The following is a 13842-nucleotide window of genomic DNA, read 5'->3' on the forward strand; positions in this document are numbered from 1 at the left end:
CACCATATCTGTCCAATAAGACATGAGTAAGATTTACTGAAATGACCTACTTTTAGAAAACTTTTCCTCAATATTATAAAGTTTTATGCCTCCCCCTTAAAATTCCCACATTTTGTGCCACTTCCTTAGCACTTTAATGAAACTGTCATAATTTTCCAAACTGAACCAACTGTTACCTCTCATGGGCAAGGATACTTAGAGCTATTGGGTACCTTGTGGTGTCAAATAGTTTCCGAGGCTTCTTTCTTTAAATGAGATGTAATTGACATATAAATTATATTAATTTTCAGATGTATGACATAATGATTAGGTATTTGTATATACTGTGAAATGATCATCACAATAAGTCAAGTTGTTTAAAAAAATAAAAATGAACTGACAGATACAGACAAGAGATTGGTGGTTACCATAGGTGGAGGAGAGGAACAAAATGTGTGAAGCTGACCAGAGGTGCAAATTCTTATGCTTTTCACTTGGATTCTTCTCACTTAATGGCCATGTCATTAGGATCAATTCTAGAAAATGCTATAATATTCTTGAGAAAGTTGTCCCTGCAGAGTTTGCTAGACAGAAGAGGGGAAATCAAACAGCTTGTATTTAAGGATGGATTAAAATATATGGATTTAAAGACATTTAAAATATTGATTAGGAAGATACATTGTGTAGAGTTCAAGAGAGAAGAGAATTGTAAGCTGAAATCTTCATTTTTTTTCCCTCTGTTTTTAAGAGTTAAATCAATCATCTGGGGTAGTCAATTTCTTTGTTGCCGAGAAAAATAGAAAGAAATGAAAGAGCTCCTTTCAACTGTTCTCATTGACAGCCAAGAACCTTCCTAATCCAAAGAATTATTGGAATAGCTTAAAGGTGGACAAATCAAAACTACCTTGAGGTCTTTGCTAACCTTACATGAATGGAGTCAAGTTTACCTTTGACAGAAATGGATTCTGTGCAGAGGGAAAAGGCCAAGAGAGGTGTGCCAGGTGAGCATTGCTTACCAACCTGGACCCCTGGGTTGGCTTTGAGCTCCATTTCCTTTCTTTTTTTAACATCTTCATTGGAGTATAATTGCTTTACAAAGGTGTGTTAGTTTCTGCTGTACAACAAAGTGAGTCAGCTATACATATACATATATCCCCGTATCCCCTCCCTCTTGCGTCTCCCTTCCACCCTCCTATCCCACCCCTCTAGGTGGTCACAAAGTACCGAGCTGACCTCCCTGTGCTATGCATTTTGATGGTTGCAGTCACAACTCATTGAAGTTTCTGGAATTCCTAAAAAAAATCAAATATTTGGACTCACTGTCTTTTGATTTGCCCAAAGTTTAGGAAATATTTCTGATATCTGGCATTGCGCCATTAAAATTATCTCAGCTTTACCTAGCAAATAGGTAAATAGAGAGTTATATATCTATCTCTTACAGTTTTAGAATCATTTCCTCTTTTTCCATTTGCTAGCTTTGATCTACAGTAAGTGCCCTATGTACGAACTTTCAAGTTGTGAACTTTCAAAGATGCGAATGTGCGTTGTCATGTCCTATCACGTGTTAGTTCACCTATCTGGTGTACATTGTCATGTGTGTGCATCCTCTACAAGTGTTTGTGCTTTTGCGTACAGTACTGTATAGAGTAGTACATTATCTTTATTTCAAGCCCAGGATGTCCAGAAGCAAGCATAAAATCAGCAGTGATGTAACTAGTACTTTTCAAGGTATTGTACTGTAAGATTAAAAATGTTTTCTTTACTTTCCATGTTTGTTTTTTACGTACTATTTGTGTGAAAAGACTTATAAACCTATTACAGTACAATACTATATAGCTGATTGTGTTAGTTGGGTGTATAGGCTAACTTTGTTGGACTTAGGAAAAAATTGGACTTAGGAACAAATTGGACTTAGGAACGTGCTCTCGGAATGGAACTCGTTCGTTTGTTGGGGAGTTATTGTATAGGTTTCAGGTATGTATTTGGACATAGGATAGTGATAATACCACCAAGGTATTTTTTAAGACTGGATCCATCGGAACTCAAGAGTGGGGAGTAGCAAGGGTAATCAGTTGGACTGACTGGGAGATCAGATCACAGGGACATCAGAAGTGGACCCCAGAGGCAGAGTGGGAGTTCCGTCCACTGTCAAGAAGTCTCATTTACTCTGCTTCCTGATATCAGAACACGTTGGAAAGAGGCCTACATGATGAAATATGCAGACTAAAATTACTGCAAATCGAAGGCATTTTTTACCAAATAAAATTGTATTTGTCCAAAATTGTATTTGAATTGCTGCTCTGTCTACCTCCCATGAGCCTTTTTCAGTGCTTGCAGTAATAAAATCCCTTTATTTAATAGAATAGAGTTGTGCCACTGCAACTTGCTGGTTTACTTCAGGAACCTCAAAGAGGCTCAAATGATGAGGAAATTAAAAAGAGAAGGCCAGAAACTTTACTGTTGTTTCATTGTTTGTTTTCCTTTAGACATTCACTGAGATATTATCGCTCAAGGGGGGCAGACCAAAAGCTGAAGGAAGTGGTCAGATAGTGAGAGAGCTTTTAAGATATACCCTGTGGTCTGGGTGAAAAATAGCAGAAATGGGCAAGAACGTTCTCCCTGGATATGAACAGAACAAAGCAATTCTGACACCTAGGATCATTATTCCTGGGATCAGTATTCTTGGGAGCAGCATTCCTGTTGTAGACCAGGGGTTCCCAAACTTTCTCAGCTCACACAGTCCTTAGTGTATCAAGATTCTTTTCTTCATGGTGCCCCTCTTTCAAAAAATACGCCATTCAATTGCAGTGAAATAATTTACCCAAACTTAGATTGATATACATAAAATAGAAACAGAAAATCTTAATTTCATTCTTAAATAACCACAATATCTTGTGACTGGATATATACTCTTGGCATTAGACCTTCAAATTCTGTTCCATGGTGATCGTGTACTTGGTTTTTATCACAGGAACTCCTGCAAACTCAGATTTGCAAAGACATGATGTCATGAAAAGTAATACAGGGTGAATTATGCTTAACCCTAAAGTATCATGAGATGTCTAATGCTGAGTAGTGCTGTTGAGCGTTACTTTGTTTCCTTTGAAAATGTAAGATGCTCCACTGCAACTGGGTGGGTTTGCTGTTAGAGCCCAGGCACCTCGGCACACAGTCTGGGAACTGCAGCATAGATGGCGCCGTCCTTACAGTGGATGGGAACCATGACAGCAGCCAGGAGCTGTGTCTCCCAGGAGCTTTACTGGCAGACTGGTCTAGCGGCTGAGAGTTCTGATGCTAGAGAAGGGGATCTGCGCTGAATCCCAGCTCTGCCATTACCAGCTCCTTTGCCTTGAACTATTTATCTTTCTGCCCTTAGTCTCCTCCTACGTAGAATGAAAAATAATAAAAACCCATAGTACCTGCCGCATAAAGCTGTTATGAGTATCAAACTGAATCAAGCATACAAGGTTTCTTTTAAGTATATAGCAGATAATTCATGCAAGAAATTTCACTCACTACTATTATTATTGCCTAATCTCTCTCCAGAAATGTTAGGTTGACTACCGATTGTCACGAGTTCCTTGGCAACAACAGACATGTCATATACAAATATAAAGTTGAAATAAAGAATAACTTTTTAAAATTCTAAGTTACTCATAATAAATTTGGTGATTTAATGTGTAGTTGTGAGTTTTAACCTTATAGGAGTAAATTTTATTAGTAATTAAGATCTAAAATTTTTTTTTCCTGAATTAGATTTATTTTTCTAAACACCCCTTAGCTCATCTGATAGGATGAATTTTCATTAGAATGATTATCATATTCTGTGAAATTTTAATACTTCCAAAACATTTATGTCTTGCTTTAAACAGACATAAACACATATATACATATTTTGTTAGATGGTTAGGTTTCTTGCAATATAACACTCTATTGTATGATTACGGTGCTGGTATATCAATTAAAAAAAACCACACACACATTTAAGGCTTGCTATGTGCCAGACACTGTAATGCATCACAAATATTAACACATTCATATCTTATAACAACTTCAATAACTACTGAACACACTTTACAGTGTTAAGCTGGGGTTAAGTAGAGTCATTTGCTTTCTATAAAAGGCAAAATCCAGACCGTGAAAACAACTGATGAGGGCTTCCCTGGTGGTGCAGTGGTTGAGAGTCCGCCTGCCCATGCAGGGGACGGGGGTTCATGCCCCGGTCCGGGAAGATCCCACGTGCCGCGGAGTGGCTAGGCCCGTGAGCCATGGCCGCTGAGCCTGCGCGTCCGGAGCCTGTGCTCCGCAACGGGAGAGGCCACAACAGTGAGAGCCCCGTGTACCGCAAAAACAAAAAAAAAGCTTCTAATGCCAAATATTGGAAGTAAAAAATCAAGGTCACGTGAAATGATAACAAAAGTAGATAATTTTGCTTTTTAACTACTCAACTTTACATTGGATCACTTTTCCTTGACTGTGCTTAATAAAACTTAGGGGGGTTCTTGCAAAATGTTATCATGAGCTTGTCCATTCTCAGTTTACCCCGTTTTTGTTTTTGCATTGAGAACGCCCATAACTTAGTATTCTTAAGAAACTACTGCTCATTAGGCATAGCGCTAGTTTGATTCATATTATTTAATTTATTAAATCCTTAGATCGGTTATGTGATTACTAGTTCCATTTTATAAATGAGAAAAATGAAACTCTGATAGCTTAATTAAATAGTACACTTAAATTTTTATTGTTTAGGATTATCCTGAGTCAAAACAAATTCTTTAGGATACTATAGTGCAAATCTTATGCATGACAATATTTGTAGATAAAATTTAAATCATTGTATGAGGCAGCTTTTTGGGTTGTGGTGAGGACTCCTAAGATGTATCATTAAATGGCCATTTTGTTCTTGGAACACGGTTATAATTTTGTGGCCTTGAAAAACAGAATTAAAAGAACCTCAGGGAGGTCATCTTATGTGTCTTCTACCTTCCAAAAAGGCTCTAAACTACCTTAATATGTGATTATCCATCATATTTCAAGACTCTACAGGGAAAGAGCAGCCGCAACTTTCTTCAAATTGCTGTTTCATTTTTTACCACCACTTACATTCAGAAAACATATCTTTGTGGTTATTCCAAAGTTCTCCCACTATTTCTTAAATCTCTTTTTCTTATTTTGCTCTCAGCGAACATGAAGAATAAATCTGTGAGCTGTACTTTTTCAGGTGTAGGGCAGGAGGTATTTTTTTATAAACAGGTTAAAATGTTTCCATTTCTTTACTTTCTTTTGTAAATCTTATATTCTAACCTCTTAATCTACTTTATGTCTCCATGTTAGATTTGTAATATCAGAAACCCAAAAGAGAAGAAAATTACTCACCAAATGTCTAAGTATAATAGATCACTTTAAGATTCTATTAAATATTTATATAACCATACACTTTCCCTCTCTCCCTTCCTCCCTGCTCCTACCCCGGACTCCTGGTCTCTGTCTCCCTCTGTGTCTCTTGTTCTCACTCCCACACTTTGCCTTCTATGTAGGTATTCTCTACAAATATTCAAACAGTACATGACAATGATAACTGGTTTATTTAGTTTAAATTACAATTTTAATTAACAATAATAGTAACAGTAGCACTTGCTACATCAATGAGTAATTTATTTGGTACCCACTATATGTGACATATGTGTATGTTAGTTACTATATATACATTGTTTGTATTCTCACAATAAACTCTGCAAAATCACTGTTATTTGCCAAAATATATATAGATAGATATGAAGGTTCAGAGAAATTAACAAAATCGACTATGGCCATGCAGTTATTAATGCAGCCTGGATTTGACCCCTGGTATTTGTGAATATAATTTCCCTGAAGTAGTCATGTATTGAGAGGAGTGCTGGTAATCCTTGCTTCCTATAATGGAGGATAAGACTATTTAACATGGATCAAGTTTCTCCTCGAGGACAAGAAAACGCTTAAAAACATATAATTTAAAGATTATTTAAAAGAATGAAAGAGTTAGCAATAAAATGGGGGATTTCTGGGCCACGACCTGAGGAAGAATGAGAGAGAGAGGAGAGAGAGAGAGAGAGAGAGGAAGGAAGAAAGGAAAGAAAGAAATGAAGGAAGAAAGAAAGAGAGAAAGAAAAAAGAAAGAAAGAGAGAAAGAGAGAAAGGGAAAAGAAAAATGTTATCCCAGTAATGAAGACATTTATACCAGGGAAGAAAGACCTTCAAAATAAATCTGTGTTTTTAGTCCGAGGGTCTAAACAGTAACCATGGTCTGAAAAATGTTGGGATTCTGATTAACCATCCAGTATGTTAACCTTCGATCCAAAGGTCTTTGCCATCAAAGTTAAGTTTCAACTGAACTAAAGCAGCCCATTTTAAGTTGTCTTCCAAAGCTTGAACTTAAAAATAAATCCTGAACTTGGATTTGTATGCTCTGAGGTTGCATCAGAAGCAAGCAAAACAAATCATCATTGAGAGAAGATATAATCACACTAAAGAATAATAAACAGGTATAATTAGAAATATTTTTCCAATACAATGCCCAGCATGGAGTCAAAAGTGACCAGGCACACAAAGAAACAAGACATTATGGCCAAGAATGAGCAGAATCCACAGACAATTGAAATAGTCCCACATGAACTACAAATTCCATTTATGATGGCTATATTATAAGATATAACAGTTAAACTTGAGTATTTTAATAACGTTCGAAAAGTTAAATTAAAACGCATAAATATTTCAAAAATGAACTGATACGTATATACACAAAAACACGGTGATCAAAAGTAAGCACTTAATGGATGGGTTTTATAGCGGATTAAACAGAGATAAATGGAAAATTAATGAAGTGGGGGATCGGGACACAACACTATCTAAACTAAAGCATAAATAGAAAGAGAAGACTTGTGGGAACTCCCTGGTGGTCCAGTGGTTAGGACTTGGCAGGTTCACTGCTGGGGGACTGGGTTCGATCCCTGGTTGGGGAACCAAGTTCCCACAAACTGCACAGTGTGGCCAAAAAAGAAAAGAAAAGAAAAGGAAAAAAAAAGACTTGTCTTTAAAGCAAGTCTTAAAAATATCAAAGGACTAAAAACATACCATGTATTTTCGCTGTACATATTGTAACTAGCTGAACATGTTCACATACTTGAATAATAAGAAATAAACTTAGAGATACTAAGTGTATCAAAGAAAAACCTTAATAGAAATAGGAAGACATTTGGAATTACAATATTATTCCTAAGAAGTTAAAAGGAGGGTGCAATCCACAACTCAATTTTGAAGACAGCAATACTTTTCTGTGAAAACCTAACAATGAGATTAGAAGAAAGGACAATTATATATCACTGTATATGAGAGATCAGCAAATTTTTTCTAAAAGACCCCTAACGTAAACATATTAAACTTTCCAGGCTATACAGTCTCTGTTAAAACAATTCAAACCTGCTGTTGTATCATGAAAGCAGATAGATATATAAACAAAAGATATATAGATATATATAAACAAAAGGTATATATATAAACAAAAGGTGATATAGAAGATATATAAACAAAAGATATATAAACAAAGGTGAGATATAGAAGATATATAAACAAAAGGTGAGGCTGTGTTCCAGTCAATTTCATTTATAAAAATAAGTGTGGGGTGGGCTGAATTACACCCAGATGCCCTAAAGTGATGACTCCTGAACCTGAAGAAAAGAATGGCCATCAGTCGCTATGGGGGAGATTGTAGAAAGAGCAGTTTATTAGGAATTAAGTTTTCGACATGTTGAGTATGAGCTGTCTATTTAACATCTTAATAGAGATATTGAGAATGCCCTTGGGTAAAATATTATGCACATCAGGAGGGGGGTCTATCTGCATACATAAATTGGTAGTCATTAGTATAAAAATGTGATACAATTCTGGGAAGTGTATAAACAGCTAGTTTGCTCTCCAATACTTTCCTTGTACCAGGGAAAATAAAGAAGGTATATTAGTTGTTCAAATCTCCTTATGGATATACTAATTGGAAACTTACTGGTAAATAAACAAACGTTGTTTGCTAGCAGAAGACTCTTTGCCTTTGGAGTGGTTTTAAACAGATGCAGCTGATCTATAATTGCTTACAGTATACCTATAATCTATGAATTTATGTGAGTGGTCCCTGGAATATGTTATATAACTTATTTAGTTATATGGGTATAAAATGATTTAATTTCTTGATCAAAACGGCCCCTTCTTTGTAAATGATCTCAAGCAAATGCATTGCTTAGAGACCACTTGTGTTAAACTGGGCTCAGAGTAGGTCCAAGACAGATAAAAGCACCTGCGGATCTGTGTTAACGGTCATGGACCTCTGTCTACTTCAACCATGGCTTAACGTTTATTAGTAATTTTTAATACTGGGTAATATTTCTGACTCGTATGAGTCTGAGTTGATGACGTGATCTTGTATATTATGTCTAATGCCATTACATAGGATCAGATTATTATAGGGTGGGTTTAGGCAGAGAAGAGAACCAAGAAGTGGTATTCTTAAGGTATTCCAGTAGTAAAAGTCTTATAGAAGAGAGGAAAAGATGCAAAGAAGACTCATGGAGAACAGCCAATGAGGCAGGAGGAAATCCAAGGGGGCAGGCTAAGCTATAAGCCAAGTGAAGAAAGAGTATCAAAGAGGAGAGAGTGTTAATTGTGTCAAATGGCAGCTATAGGTACTGCAGTTTTGTGTAACACGTTAAGTACACTGGTGACCTTGGCAAGAAGAGCAGTTTTGGCTAAATGGCAAGGGTAAATCCTCAACCTGGGAGAGAATGTGAAATGCTTATTTCAAGGCAGTGAATGTTGACAACTATTTCCCACAGAGTTTTGCTGCAAAGGAGACCAAGGACTTTAGAGAAGAAGCATCAAAAAGTTTTACTTAAGATAGGAAAAACTTAAAAATATATAGTTTTCTATGCTGATTGAAATAATCAATTAGAGGGAGAAGTTTTTAATGATTTAGAGAAGAGAATAATGTTGGAGCAATGCCTGAACAAGGAAGAGAAGAGGGGATCAAGGACATGGACTGAACAATGGGCATTAGGTAAACAAAGAGTTCATTTCTCACAAAGTTTCTTCAAATGTGTACAGATGCTTGTATGTGAATAGATGTCCCAGAGAGAGTGTCCATATTCTTTTGTGTGCCTCAATTTTCCCAGTGAAGTCAGAAGCATGGTCTTTACATAAGAGTGTAGATGGGGTAGAGAATGTAGAAGGTTTTAGGAGAGCAAATAAAGTGTGAAATGATACTCTAGGACATTAGGAAAATAAACGGATTAGATAAATATAGTGCTGTTCTCCAGAAGCATTAAGAACGCTATTTTTCTTTTTGATCATGTATTTAAATAGGTATGCGCATTTTCTTTAATCACAAAGAGTAACATTGGGTTGCAAGATAAAAGAAATCAGAGATTGAATTAAATCATGGTTCTTGTTTAGCCAATAGTAGGAAAAGGTGAGGCAGGTGCCTAGAATTCAAGGGTAGATGCAAGGGAATAGTTATAATGATTGACCACGAACTGAAGTAGGATGAGAGGGGTGAAAAGCACCGCCAGTGGTGAAGAAGCATAAAATTGTGGGATGGCCAATGATTTGGACATCCTGGTTGAATTAGGGAGCACATAAACAAACCTGGAAAGCTAAGAGATAGTGGCTAGGGACTTATGCATGAAATTGTGACTATATAAGGCATTGCAATTATAAGTAATGATGGCACTTCAGTGGTGATTCTGGTGTTGAGTGGAGGAATTTATGGAACTAAATTCGAGTTGTTGGAAAGACTATATGTACACTGAAATAGACAAGAACTAATTTTGGAATTAGACAGTACTTTGAACAGAAGTTCAATTCATTTAGAAATTCCAGGGAATGACCAGGTATTGAGAGATGGGATGATAAATGACAGATTCGTAGATTAATCTGATGATAGGAGATTAGATTTTTTTTAGTGTGGGTGGAGGAAATTGATCTGGAAATTGTAAGTAATTAGGAACAAAAAACATGGCTATATCCAAGACCAGAGGCCAAAGTGTTGTGGCAGAAAAATGCCATCACTCCAGAAATGAACAGGAATCTCCTCTTGAGAGAAAGCCAGGTGAAAAGAATACTCAAGAAAATTGAGGATGTAGAACTATTTGCTGTTAATGGACCGTTGAATTCCAAAAGGATACAGTGAAAGATTTTATGTGGTAGGACATGGTGAGGAAAGAGAAGGAAGTAAGGTGTAGATACACAAATCAGAAAAACAATGAAAATACCTTACAATACTATTTTTGGTGATAATGTAGAGCAATACACTTTCTTAAACACTGCCATTAGGAGTATAAATAGGTATACCTACTCTGTAAAGAGCTAGATTCTGTCTGGGGATCTGGTAAATTTGCATATATAAATAACTCATGTGATAGCAATTCCATTCCTAGGAATATGTCCTGGAGAAATGCATGCAGGCGTGTGCCAAGAGACATGGAAAAAATATTCATAGCACCATTGTTTATAATTGCCCCGAATGAGAAAATCGCCATGTGCCCATCAATAGAAGGAATTAAACGTCTGTGATTCTTATCATAATAGTATGCCTAAAACTAACACAACATTGTAAATTAACTATATTTCAATTTAAAAAATTGTTAAAAAATAGCAACAACATGCCAAAATGAAAGTAGGTAAGAGTGAAGCTTTTAATCCCTGACCGTGTGTGATATTGTAAGCATGAGGCTAAACCCAGAAGAAACGCCTACTCCAAGTTCCATTTTCCGCCATGAGTCAGTGCACTGGTTCATCAGAACGGGGGTTGGGGCGGGGGATCAGCTCATTGTCATGGGAGACAAAACCAAAGGCTCCTATGGTTTTATGGACCCTGAGGCTGGAGGGAGAAAGCAGGAAATATAAGAGCATGGCTGGCCAGCACGGCCTGAACCCTTGAGTTTCTCTCCAGAAACTGCAATTCATTGTCTCTGCATCAAGTAGAAAGGCCAGCTTTCCTTTCCCCTGAGACCTGCCAGGTAGAGCCTTTGTAATTGTCTATGGTCAGGCTAGAAAAATTACACTAGATTATTTGGCCAGGAGCCAGACTTCTCCAGAGCTATTCAGGGTATCAATTTCTCCTTGTATGAGTTTTGGTAGATTGTGTCTTTCAAGAAATTATTTGGTCCATCTCATCTAAGTTATCAAATTTGCAGGCATAGAGTTGTTCAAAGTATTCCTTTATAACCCTTTAACTGTTCATGAGATCACTATTAATGACCTCTCTGTCATTTCCAATATTGCTAATGCGTATCCTTCTCATTTTCCTTGTTAGCCCGACTAAAGGCTTATTAATTCTATTGATTTTTTTCCATAAATTCATATTAGATAATGTTGGCTGCTGCTGTTTGGGTCATGTGCACCTTAAATGATTTTTCTGCCTCCTTGATCTAACAACACTGACGAGAAATGTAGAAGTTTCCAACTTTAACAGTGGATATGTCTCTCTCTCCTATCAATTTGGCCTCCTGTTTTGAAGCTGTGCTGCCAGGTACATAAACGTCTAGGATTGTGATGTATTTTTGGAGAACTGACATCTTAATCATTGTGTAATGGCCCATTTATCGCTGGTCATCCTCCATCTTCTGAAGTCTGATATGTCTGAAATTAATACAGATACTCCAGCTTTATTTGATTGTTCTCATGGTAAATATTTTTCCATGACATTTTTTACCCTATCAAGTCCACATATTTAAAGTGGGTTTCTTGTAGACAATATATAATTGGATCTTGTGTTTTATTTTATACACTCTAACAACGTCTGTCTTTTGTTTGGTGTAATTAGACCATTCATTTTAAAGCAACTGTTGATGTAGTTAGACTAATATCTGCCATATTTGTGTTTTCTATGGGTTATATTTGTCCTTTTTATATGATAGCATTTTAGGTCCTCTCTTAGCATATCAACTGTACTTTGAAAAATTTTTGGTGCTGTCCCAGAGTTTATAGTGAAGATTTTAAACTAATCTAAATCCACATTCAAATAGCACTGTACCACCTATACTGCAGGTGCTTTTCACCAGAGTATTTCCAGTTCCTTCCTCCCATCTCAAGTGACATTACTGACATTTGCTTTACTTATCTGTGCCCTATAACCACCTATACAGTAGTACTATTATTGCCTTAAACAAAGAGTTGTCTTTGGGATCAAATAAGAAAAAGAAATCTTTTTATATCCAGTTTTGGCTTCTCCAATGCTCTCCTTCTTATTTACCCAAGTTTCTGACCTTTGTCATTTTTCTTCTGCCTGAAGAATTTCTATCAAGATTTCTTGTGGGGCAGGTCTGCTGAAGATGAATTCCTTCATTATATTTTGTTTGAAAAAGAAATTATTTTACCTCACTTTGTAGGATAATTTTACTGAGTAGAAAATTCTAGTTTGGTGGTTTTTTCTTTCAACACATTAAATGTTTCAGCCTGTTCTCCTAGTTTCGAAGGAGGGGTTTATAGTAATTCTTATCCTCATTCCTCTATATTTAAAGTGCTTTATTTTTGGACCTGGATTTTACAATCTTTGCATTTGTTTTCCTACTGTTTGAATATACCTAGTTGTGTTACTCTTTGGTGGTTTTTGTTTAGTTTGTTTGTTTTGGTATTTATTCTGCTTGATGTTTTCTGTCCTTCTTGAATCTGTGGCTTGTTGTTCAATTACTCCAAATATTTCTTCTTTTTTCTCCTTCTGGCATTCCTATTCCACACATATTATACCTTTTGATATAGTCCCACAGTTCTTGGATGTTCTCTTTTATTCATGTATTTATCTCTTTGAATTCCAGTTTGCGATGTTTCTATTGACCTACTTTCCAGCTCACTGATTCTTTCTCCAGCCATGAGAAAGCTGTTGCTTAGGGCATCAAAGGCATTTCTTCATTTGACTGTGTTTTTAATTTCTAGCACTTCCCTTTGATCCTGTCTTAGAGTTTCTATCTTTATGCTTACATTATGCATTTGTTCTTGCATGTTCTGTTTTCCATTATTTAGTGTATTGATCTTAGTCATTTTAATTTCCTGGTCTGATTCCAAAATCTGCCATATCTGAGTCTGGTTCTCATGTTCTCTTCATATTCTTGTGTTCTAGCTTGTCTTCTAATTTTGTGTTGAAAACTGGGCATATGTATCTAGTGATCGTGGGTCTTTCCTTAGCCAAACTTTAGTCAGGCTTCTCTGAATTCTCTTCCCAACTAGGTCTATATTTTGGACTTCCGTTGCCCAGTTTTAACAAGAATCCTGTCAAGTTTAGCCAGAATCCCCCACCCCCACTATCTGACCAAATTCTTCATCATCCCTACCATCCCTCTGGTGGTATCTGATTACCCTGGACTGCCTTCAACAAGGACCCTGTTAGGTTTAGCCATATACTTGATATTTCCTCTTAGTAACTTTCCATCCACCAACCAGCTGCCTGGCTATAAATTTCTAATTTTCCTTGTTGTATTCAAAGCTGAGTTTTTTTGTATTCTGAAGTCTCATTCCCTCTATCATGTTGGTCCTAAAGATAATCTGTTTTTTATCATTTTAACTATTATGCAGCTCTGGTTTTCTTTGACACTGGTAACAGGAACTGAGTTAAATAGGCCTTTTAGTGCAAGATTTTCTGAAAACCTGGCCAGGTGTTAGGCTGTGTTGCTTTGTGCTGTGGTTTCCTCTGGTGTCCTTATTTTGTCATGTATCTTAGCTTTGTCTTCTAGAAGCACTCCTCCTCAGAAGGGGTCTCTGTTGTACAGCCTTTCCAGCTGTAATGCAGTGTTATACTGATAGCCTGTTAGTGTGGTGACAGGGATGTGAAAGGAGATTATTCTGTAA

This window comes from Aethalodelphis obliquidens, unplaced genomic scaffold (genome assembly GCF_003676395.1).
Source record: "Aethalodelphis obliquidens isolate GAN/ISIS:26980383/991018 unplaced genomic scaffold, ASM367639v1 scaffold17, whole genome shotgun sequence".
Taxonomy (NCBI): domain Eukaryota; kingdom Metazoa; phylum Chordata; class Mammalia; order Artiodactyla; family Delphinidae; genus Aethalodelphis; species Aethalodelphis obliquidens.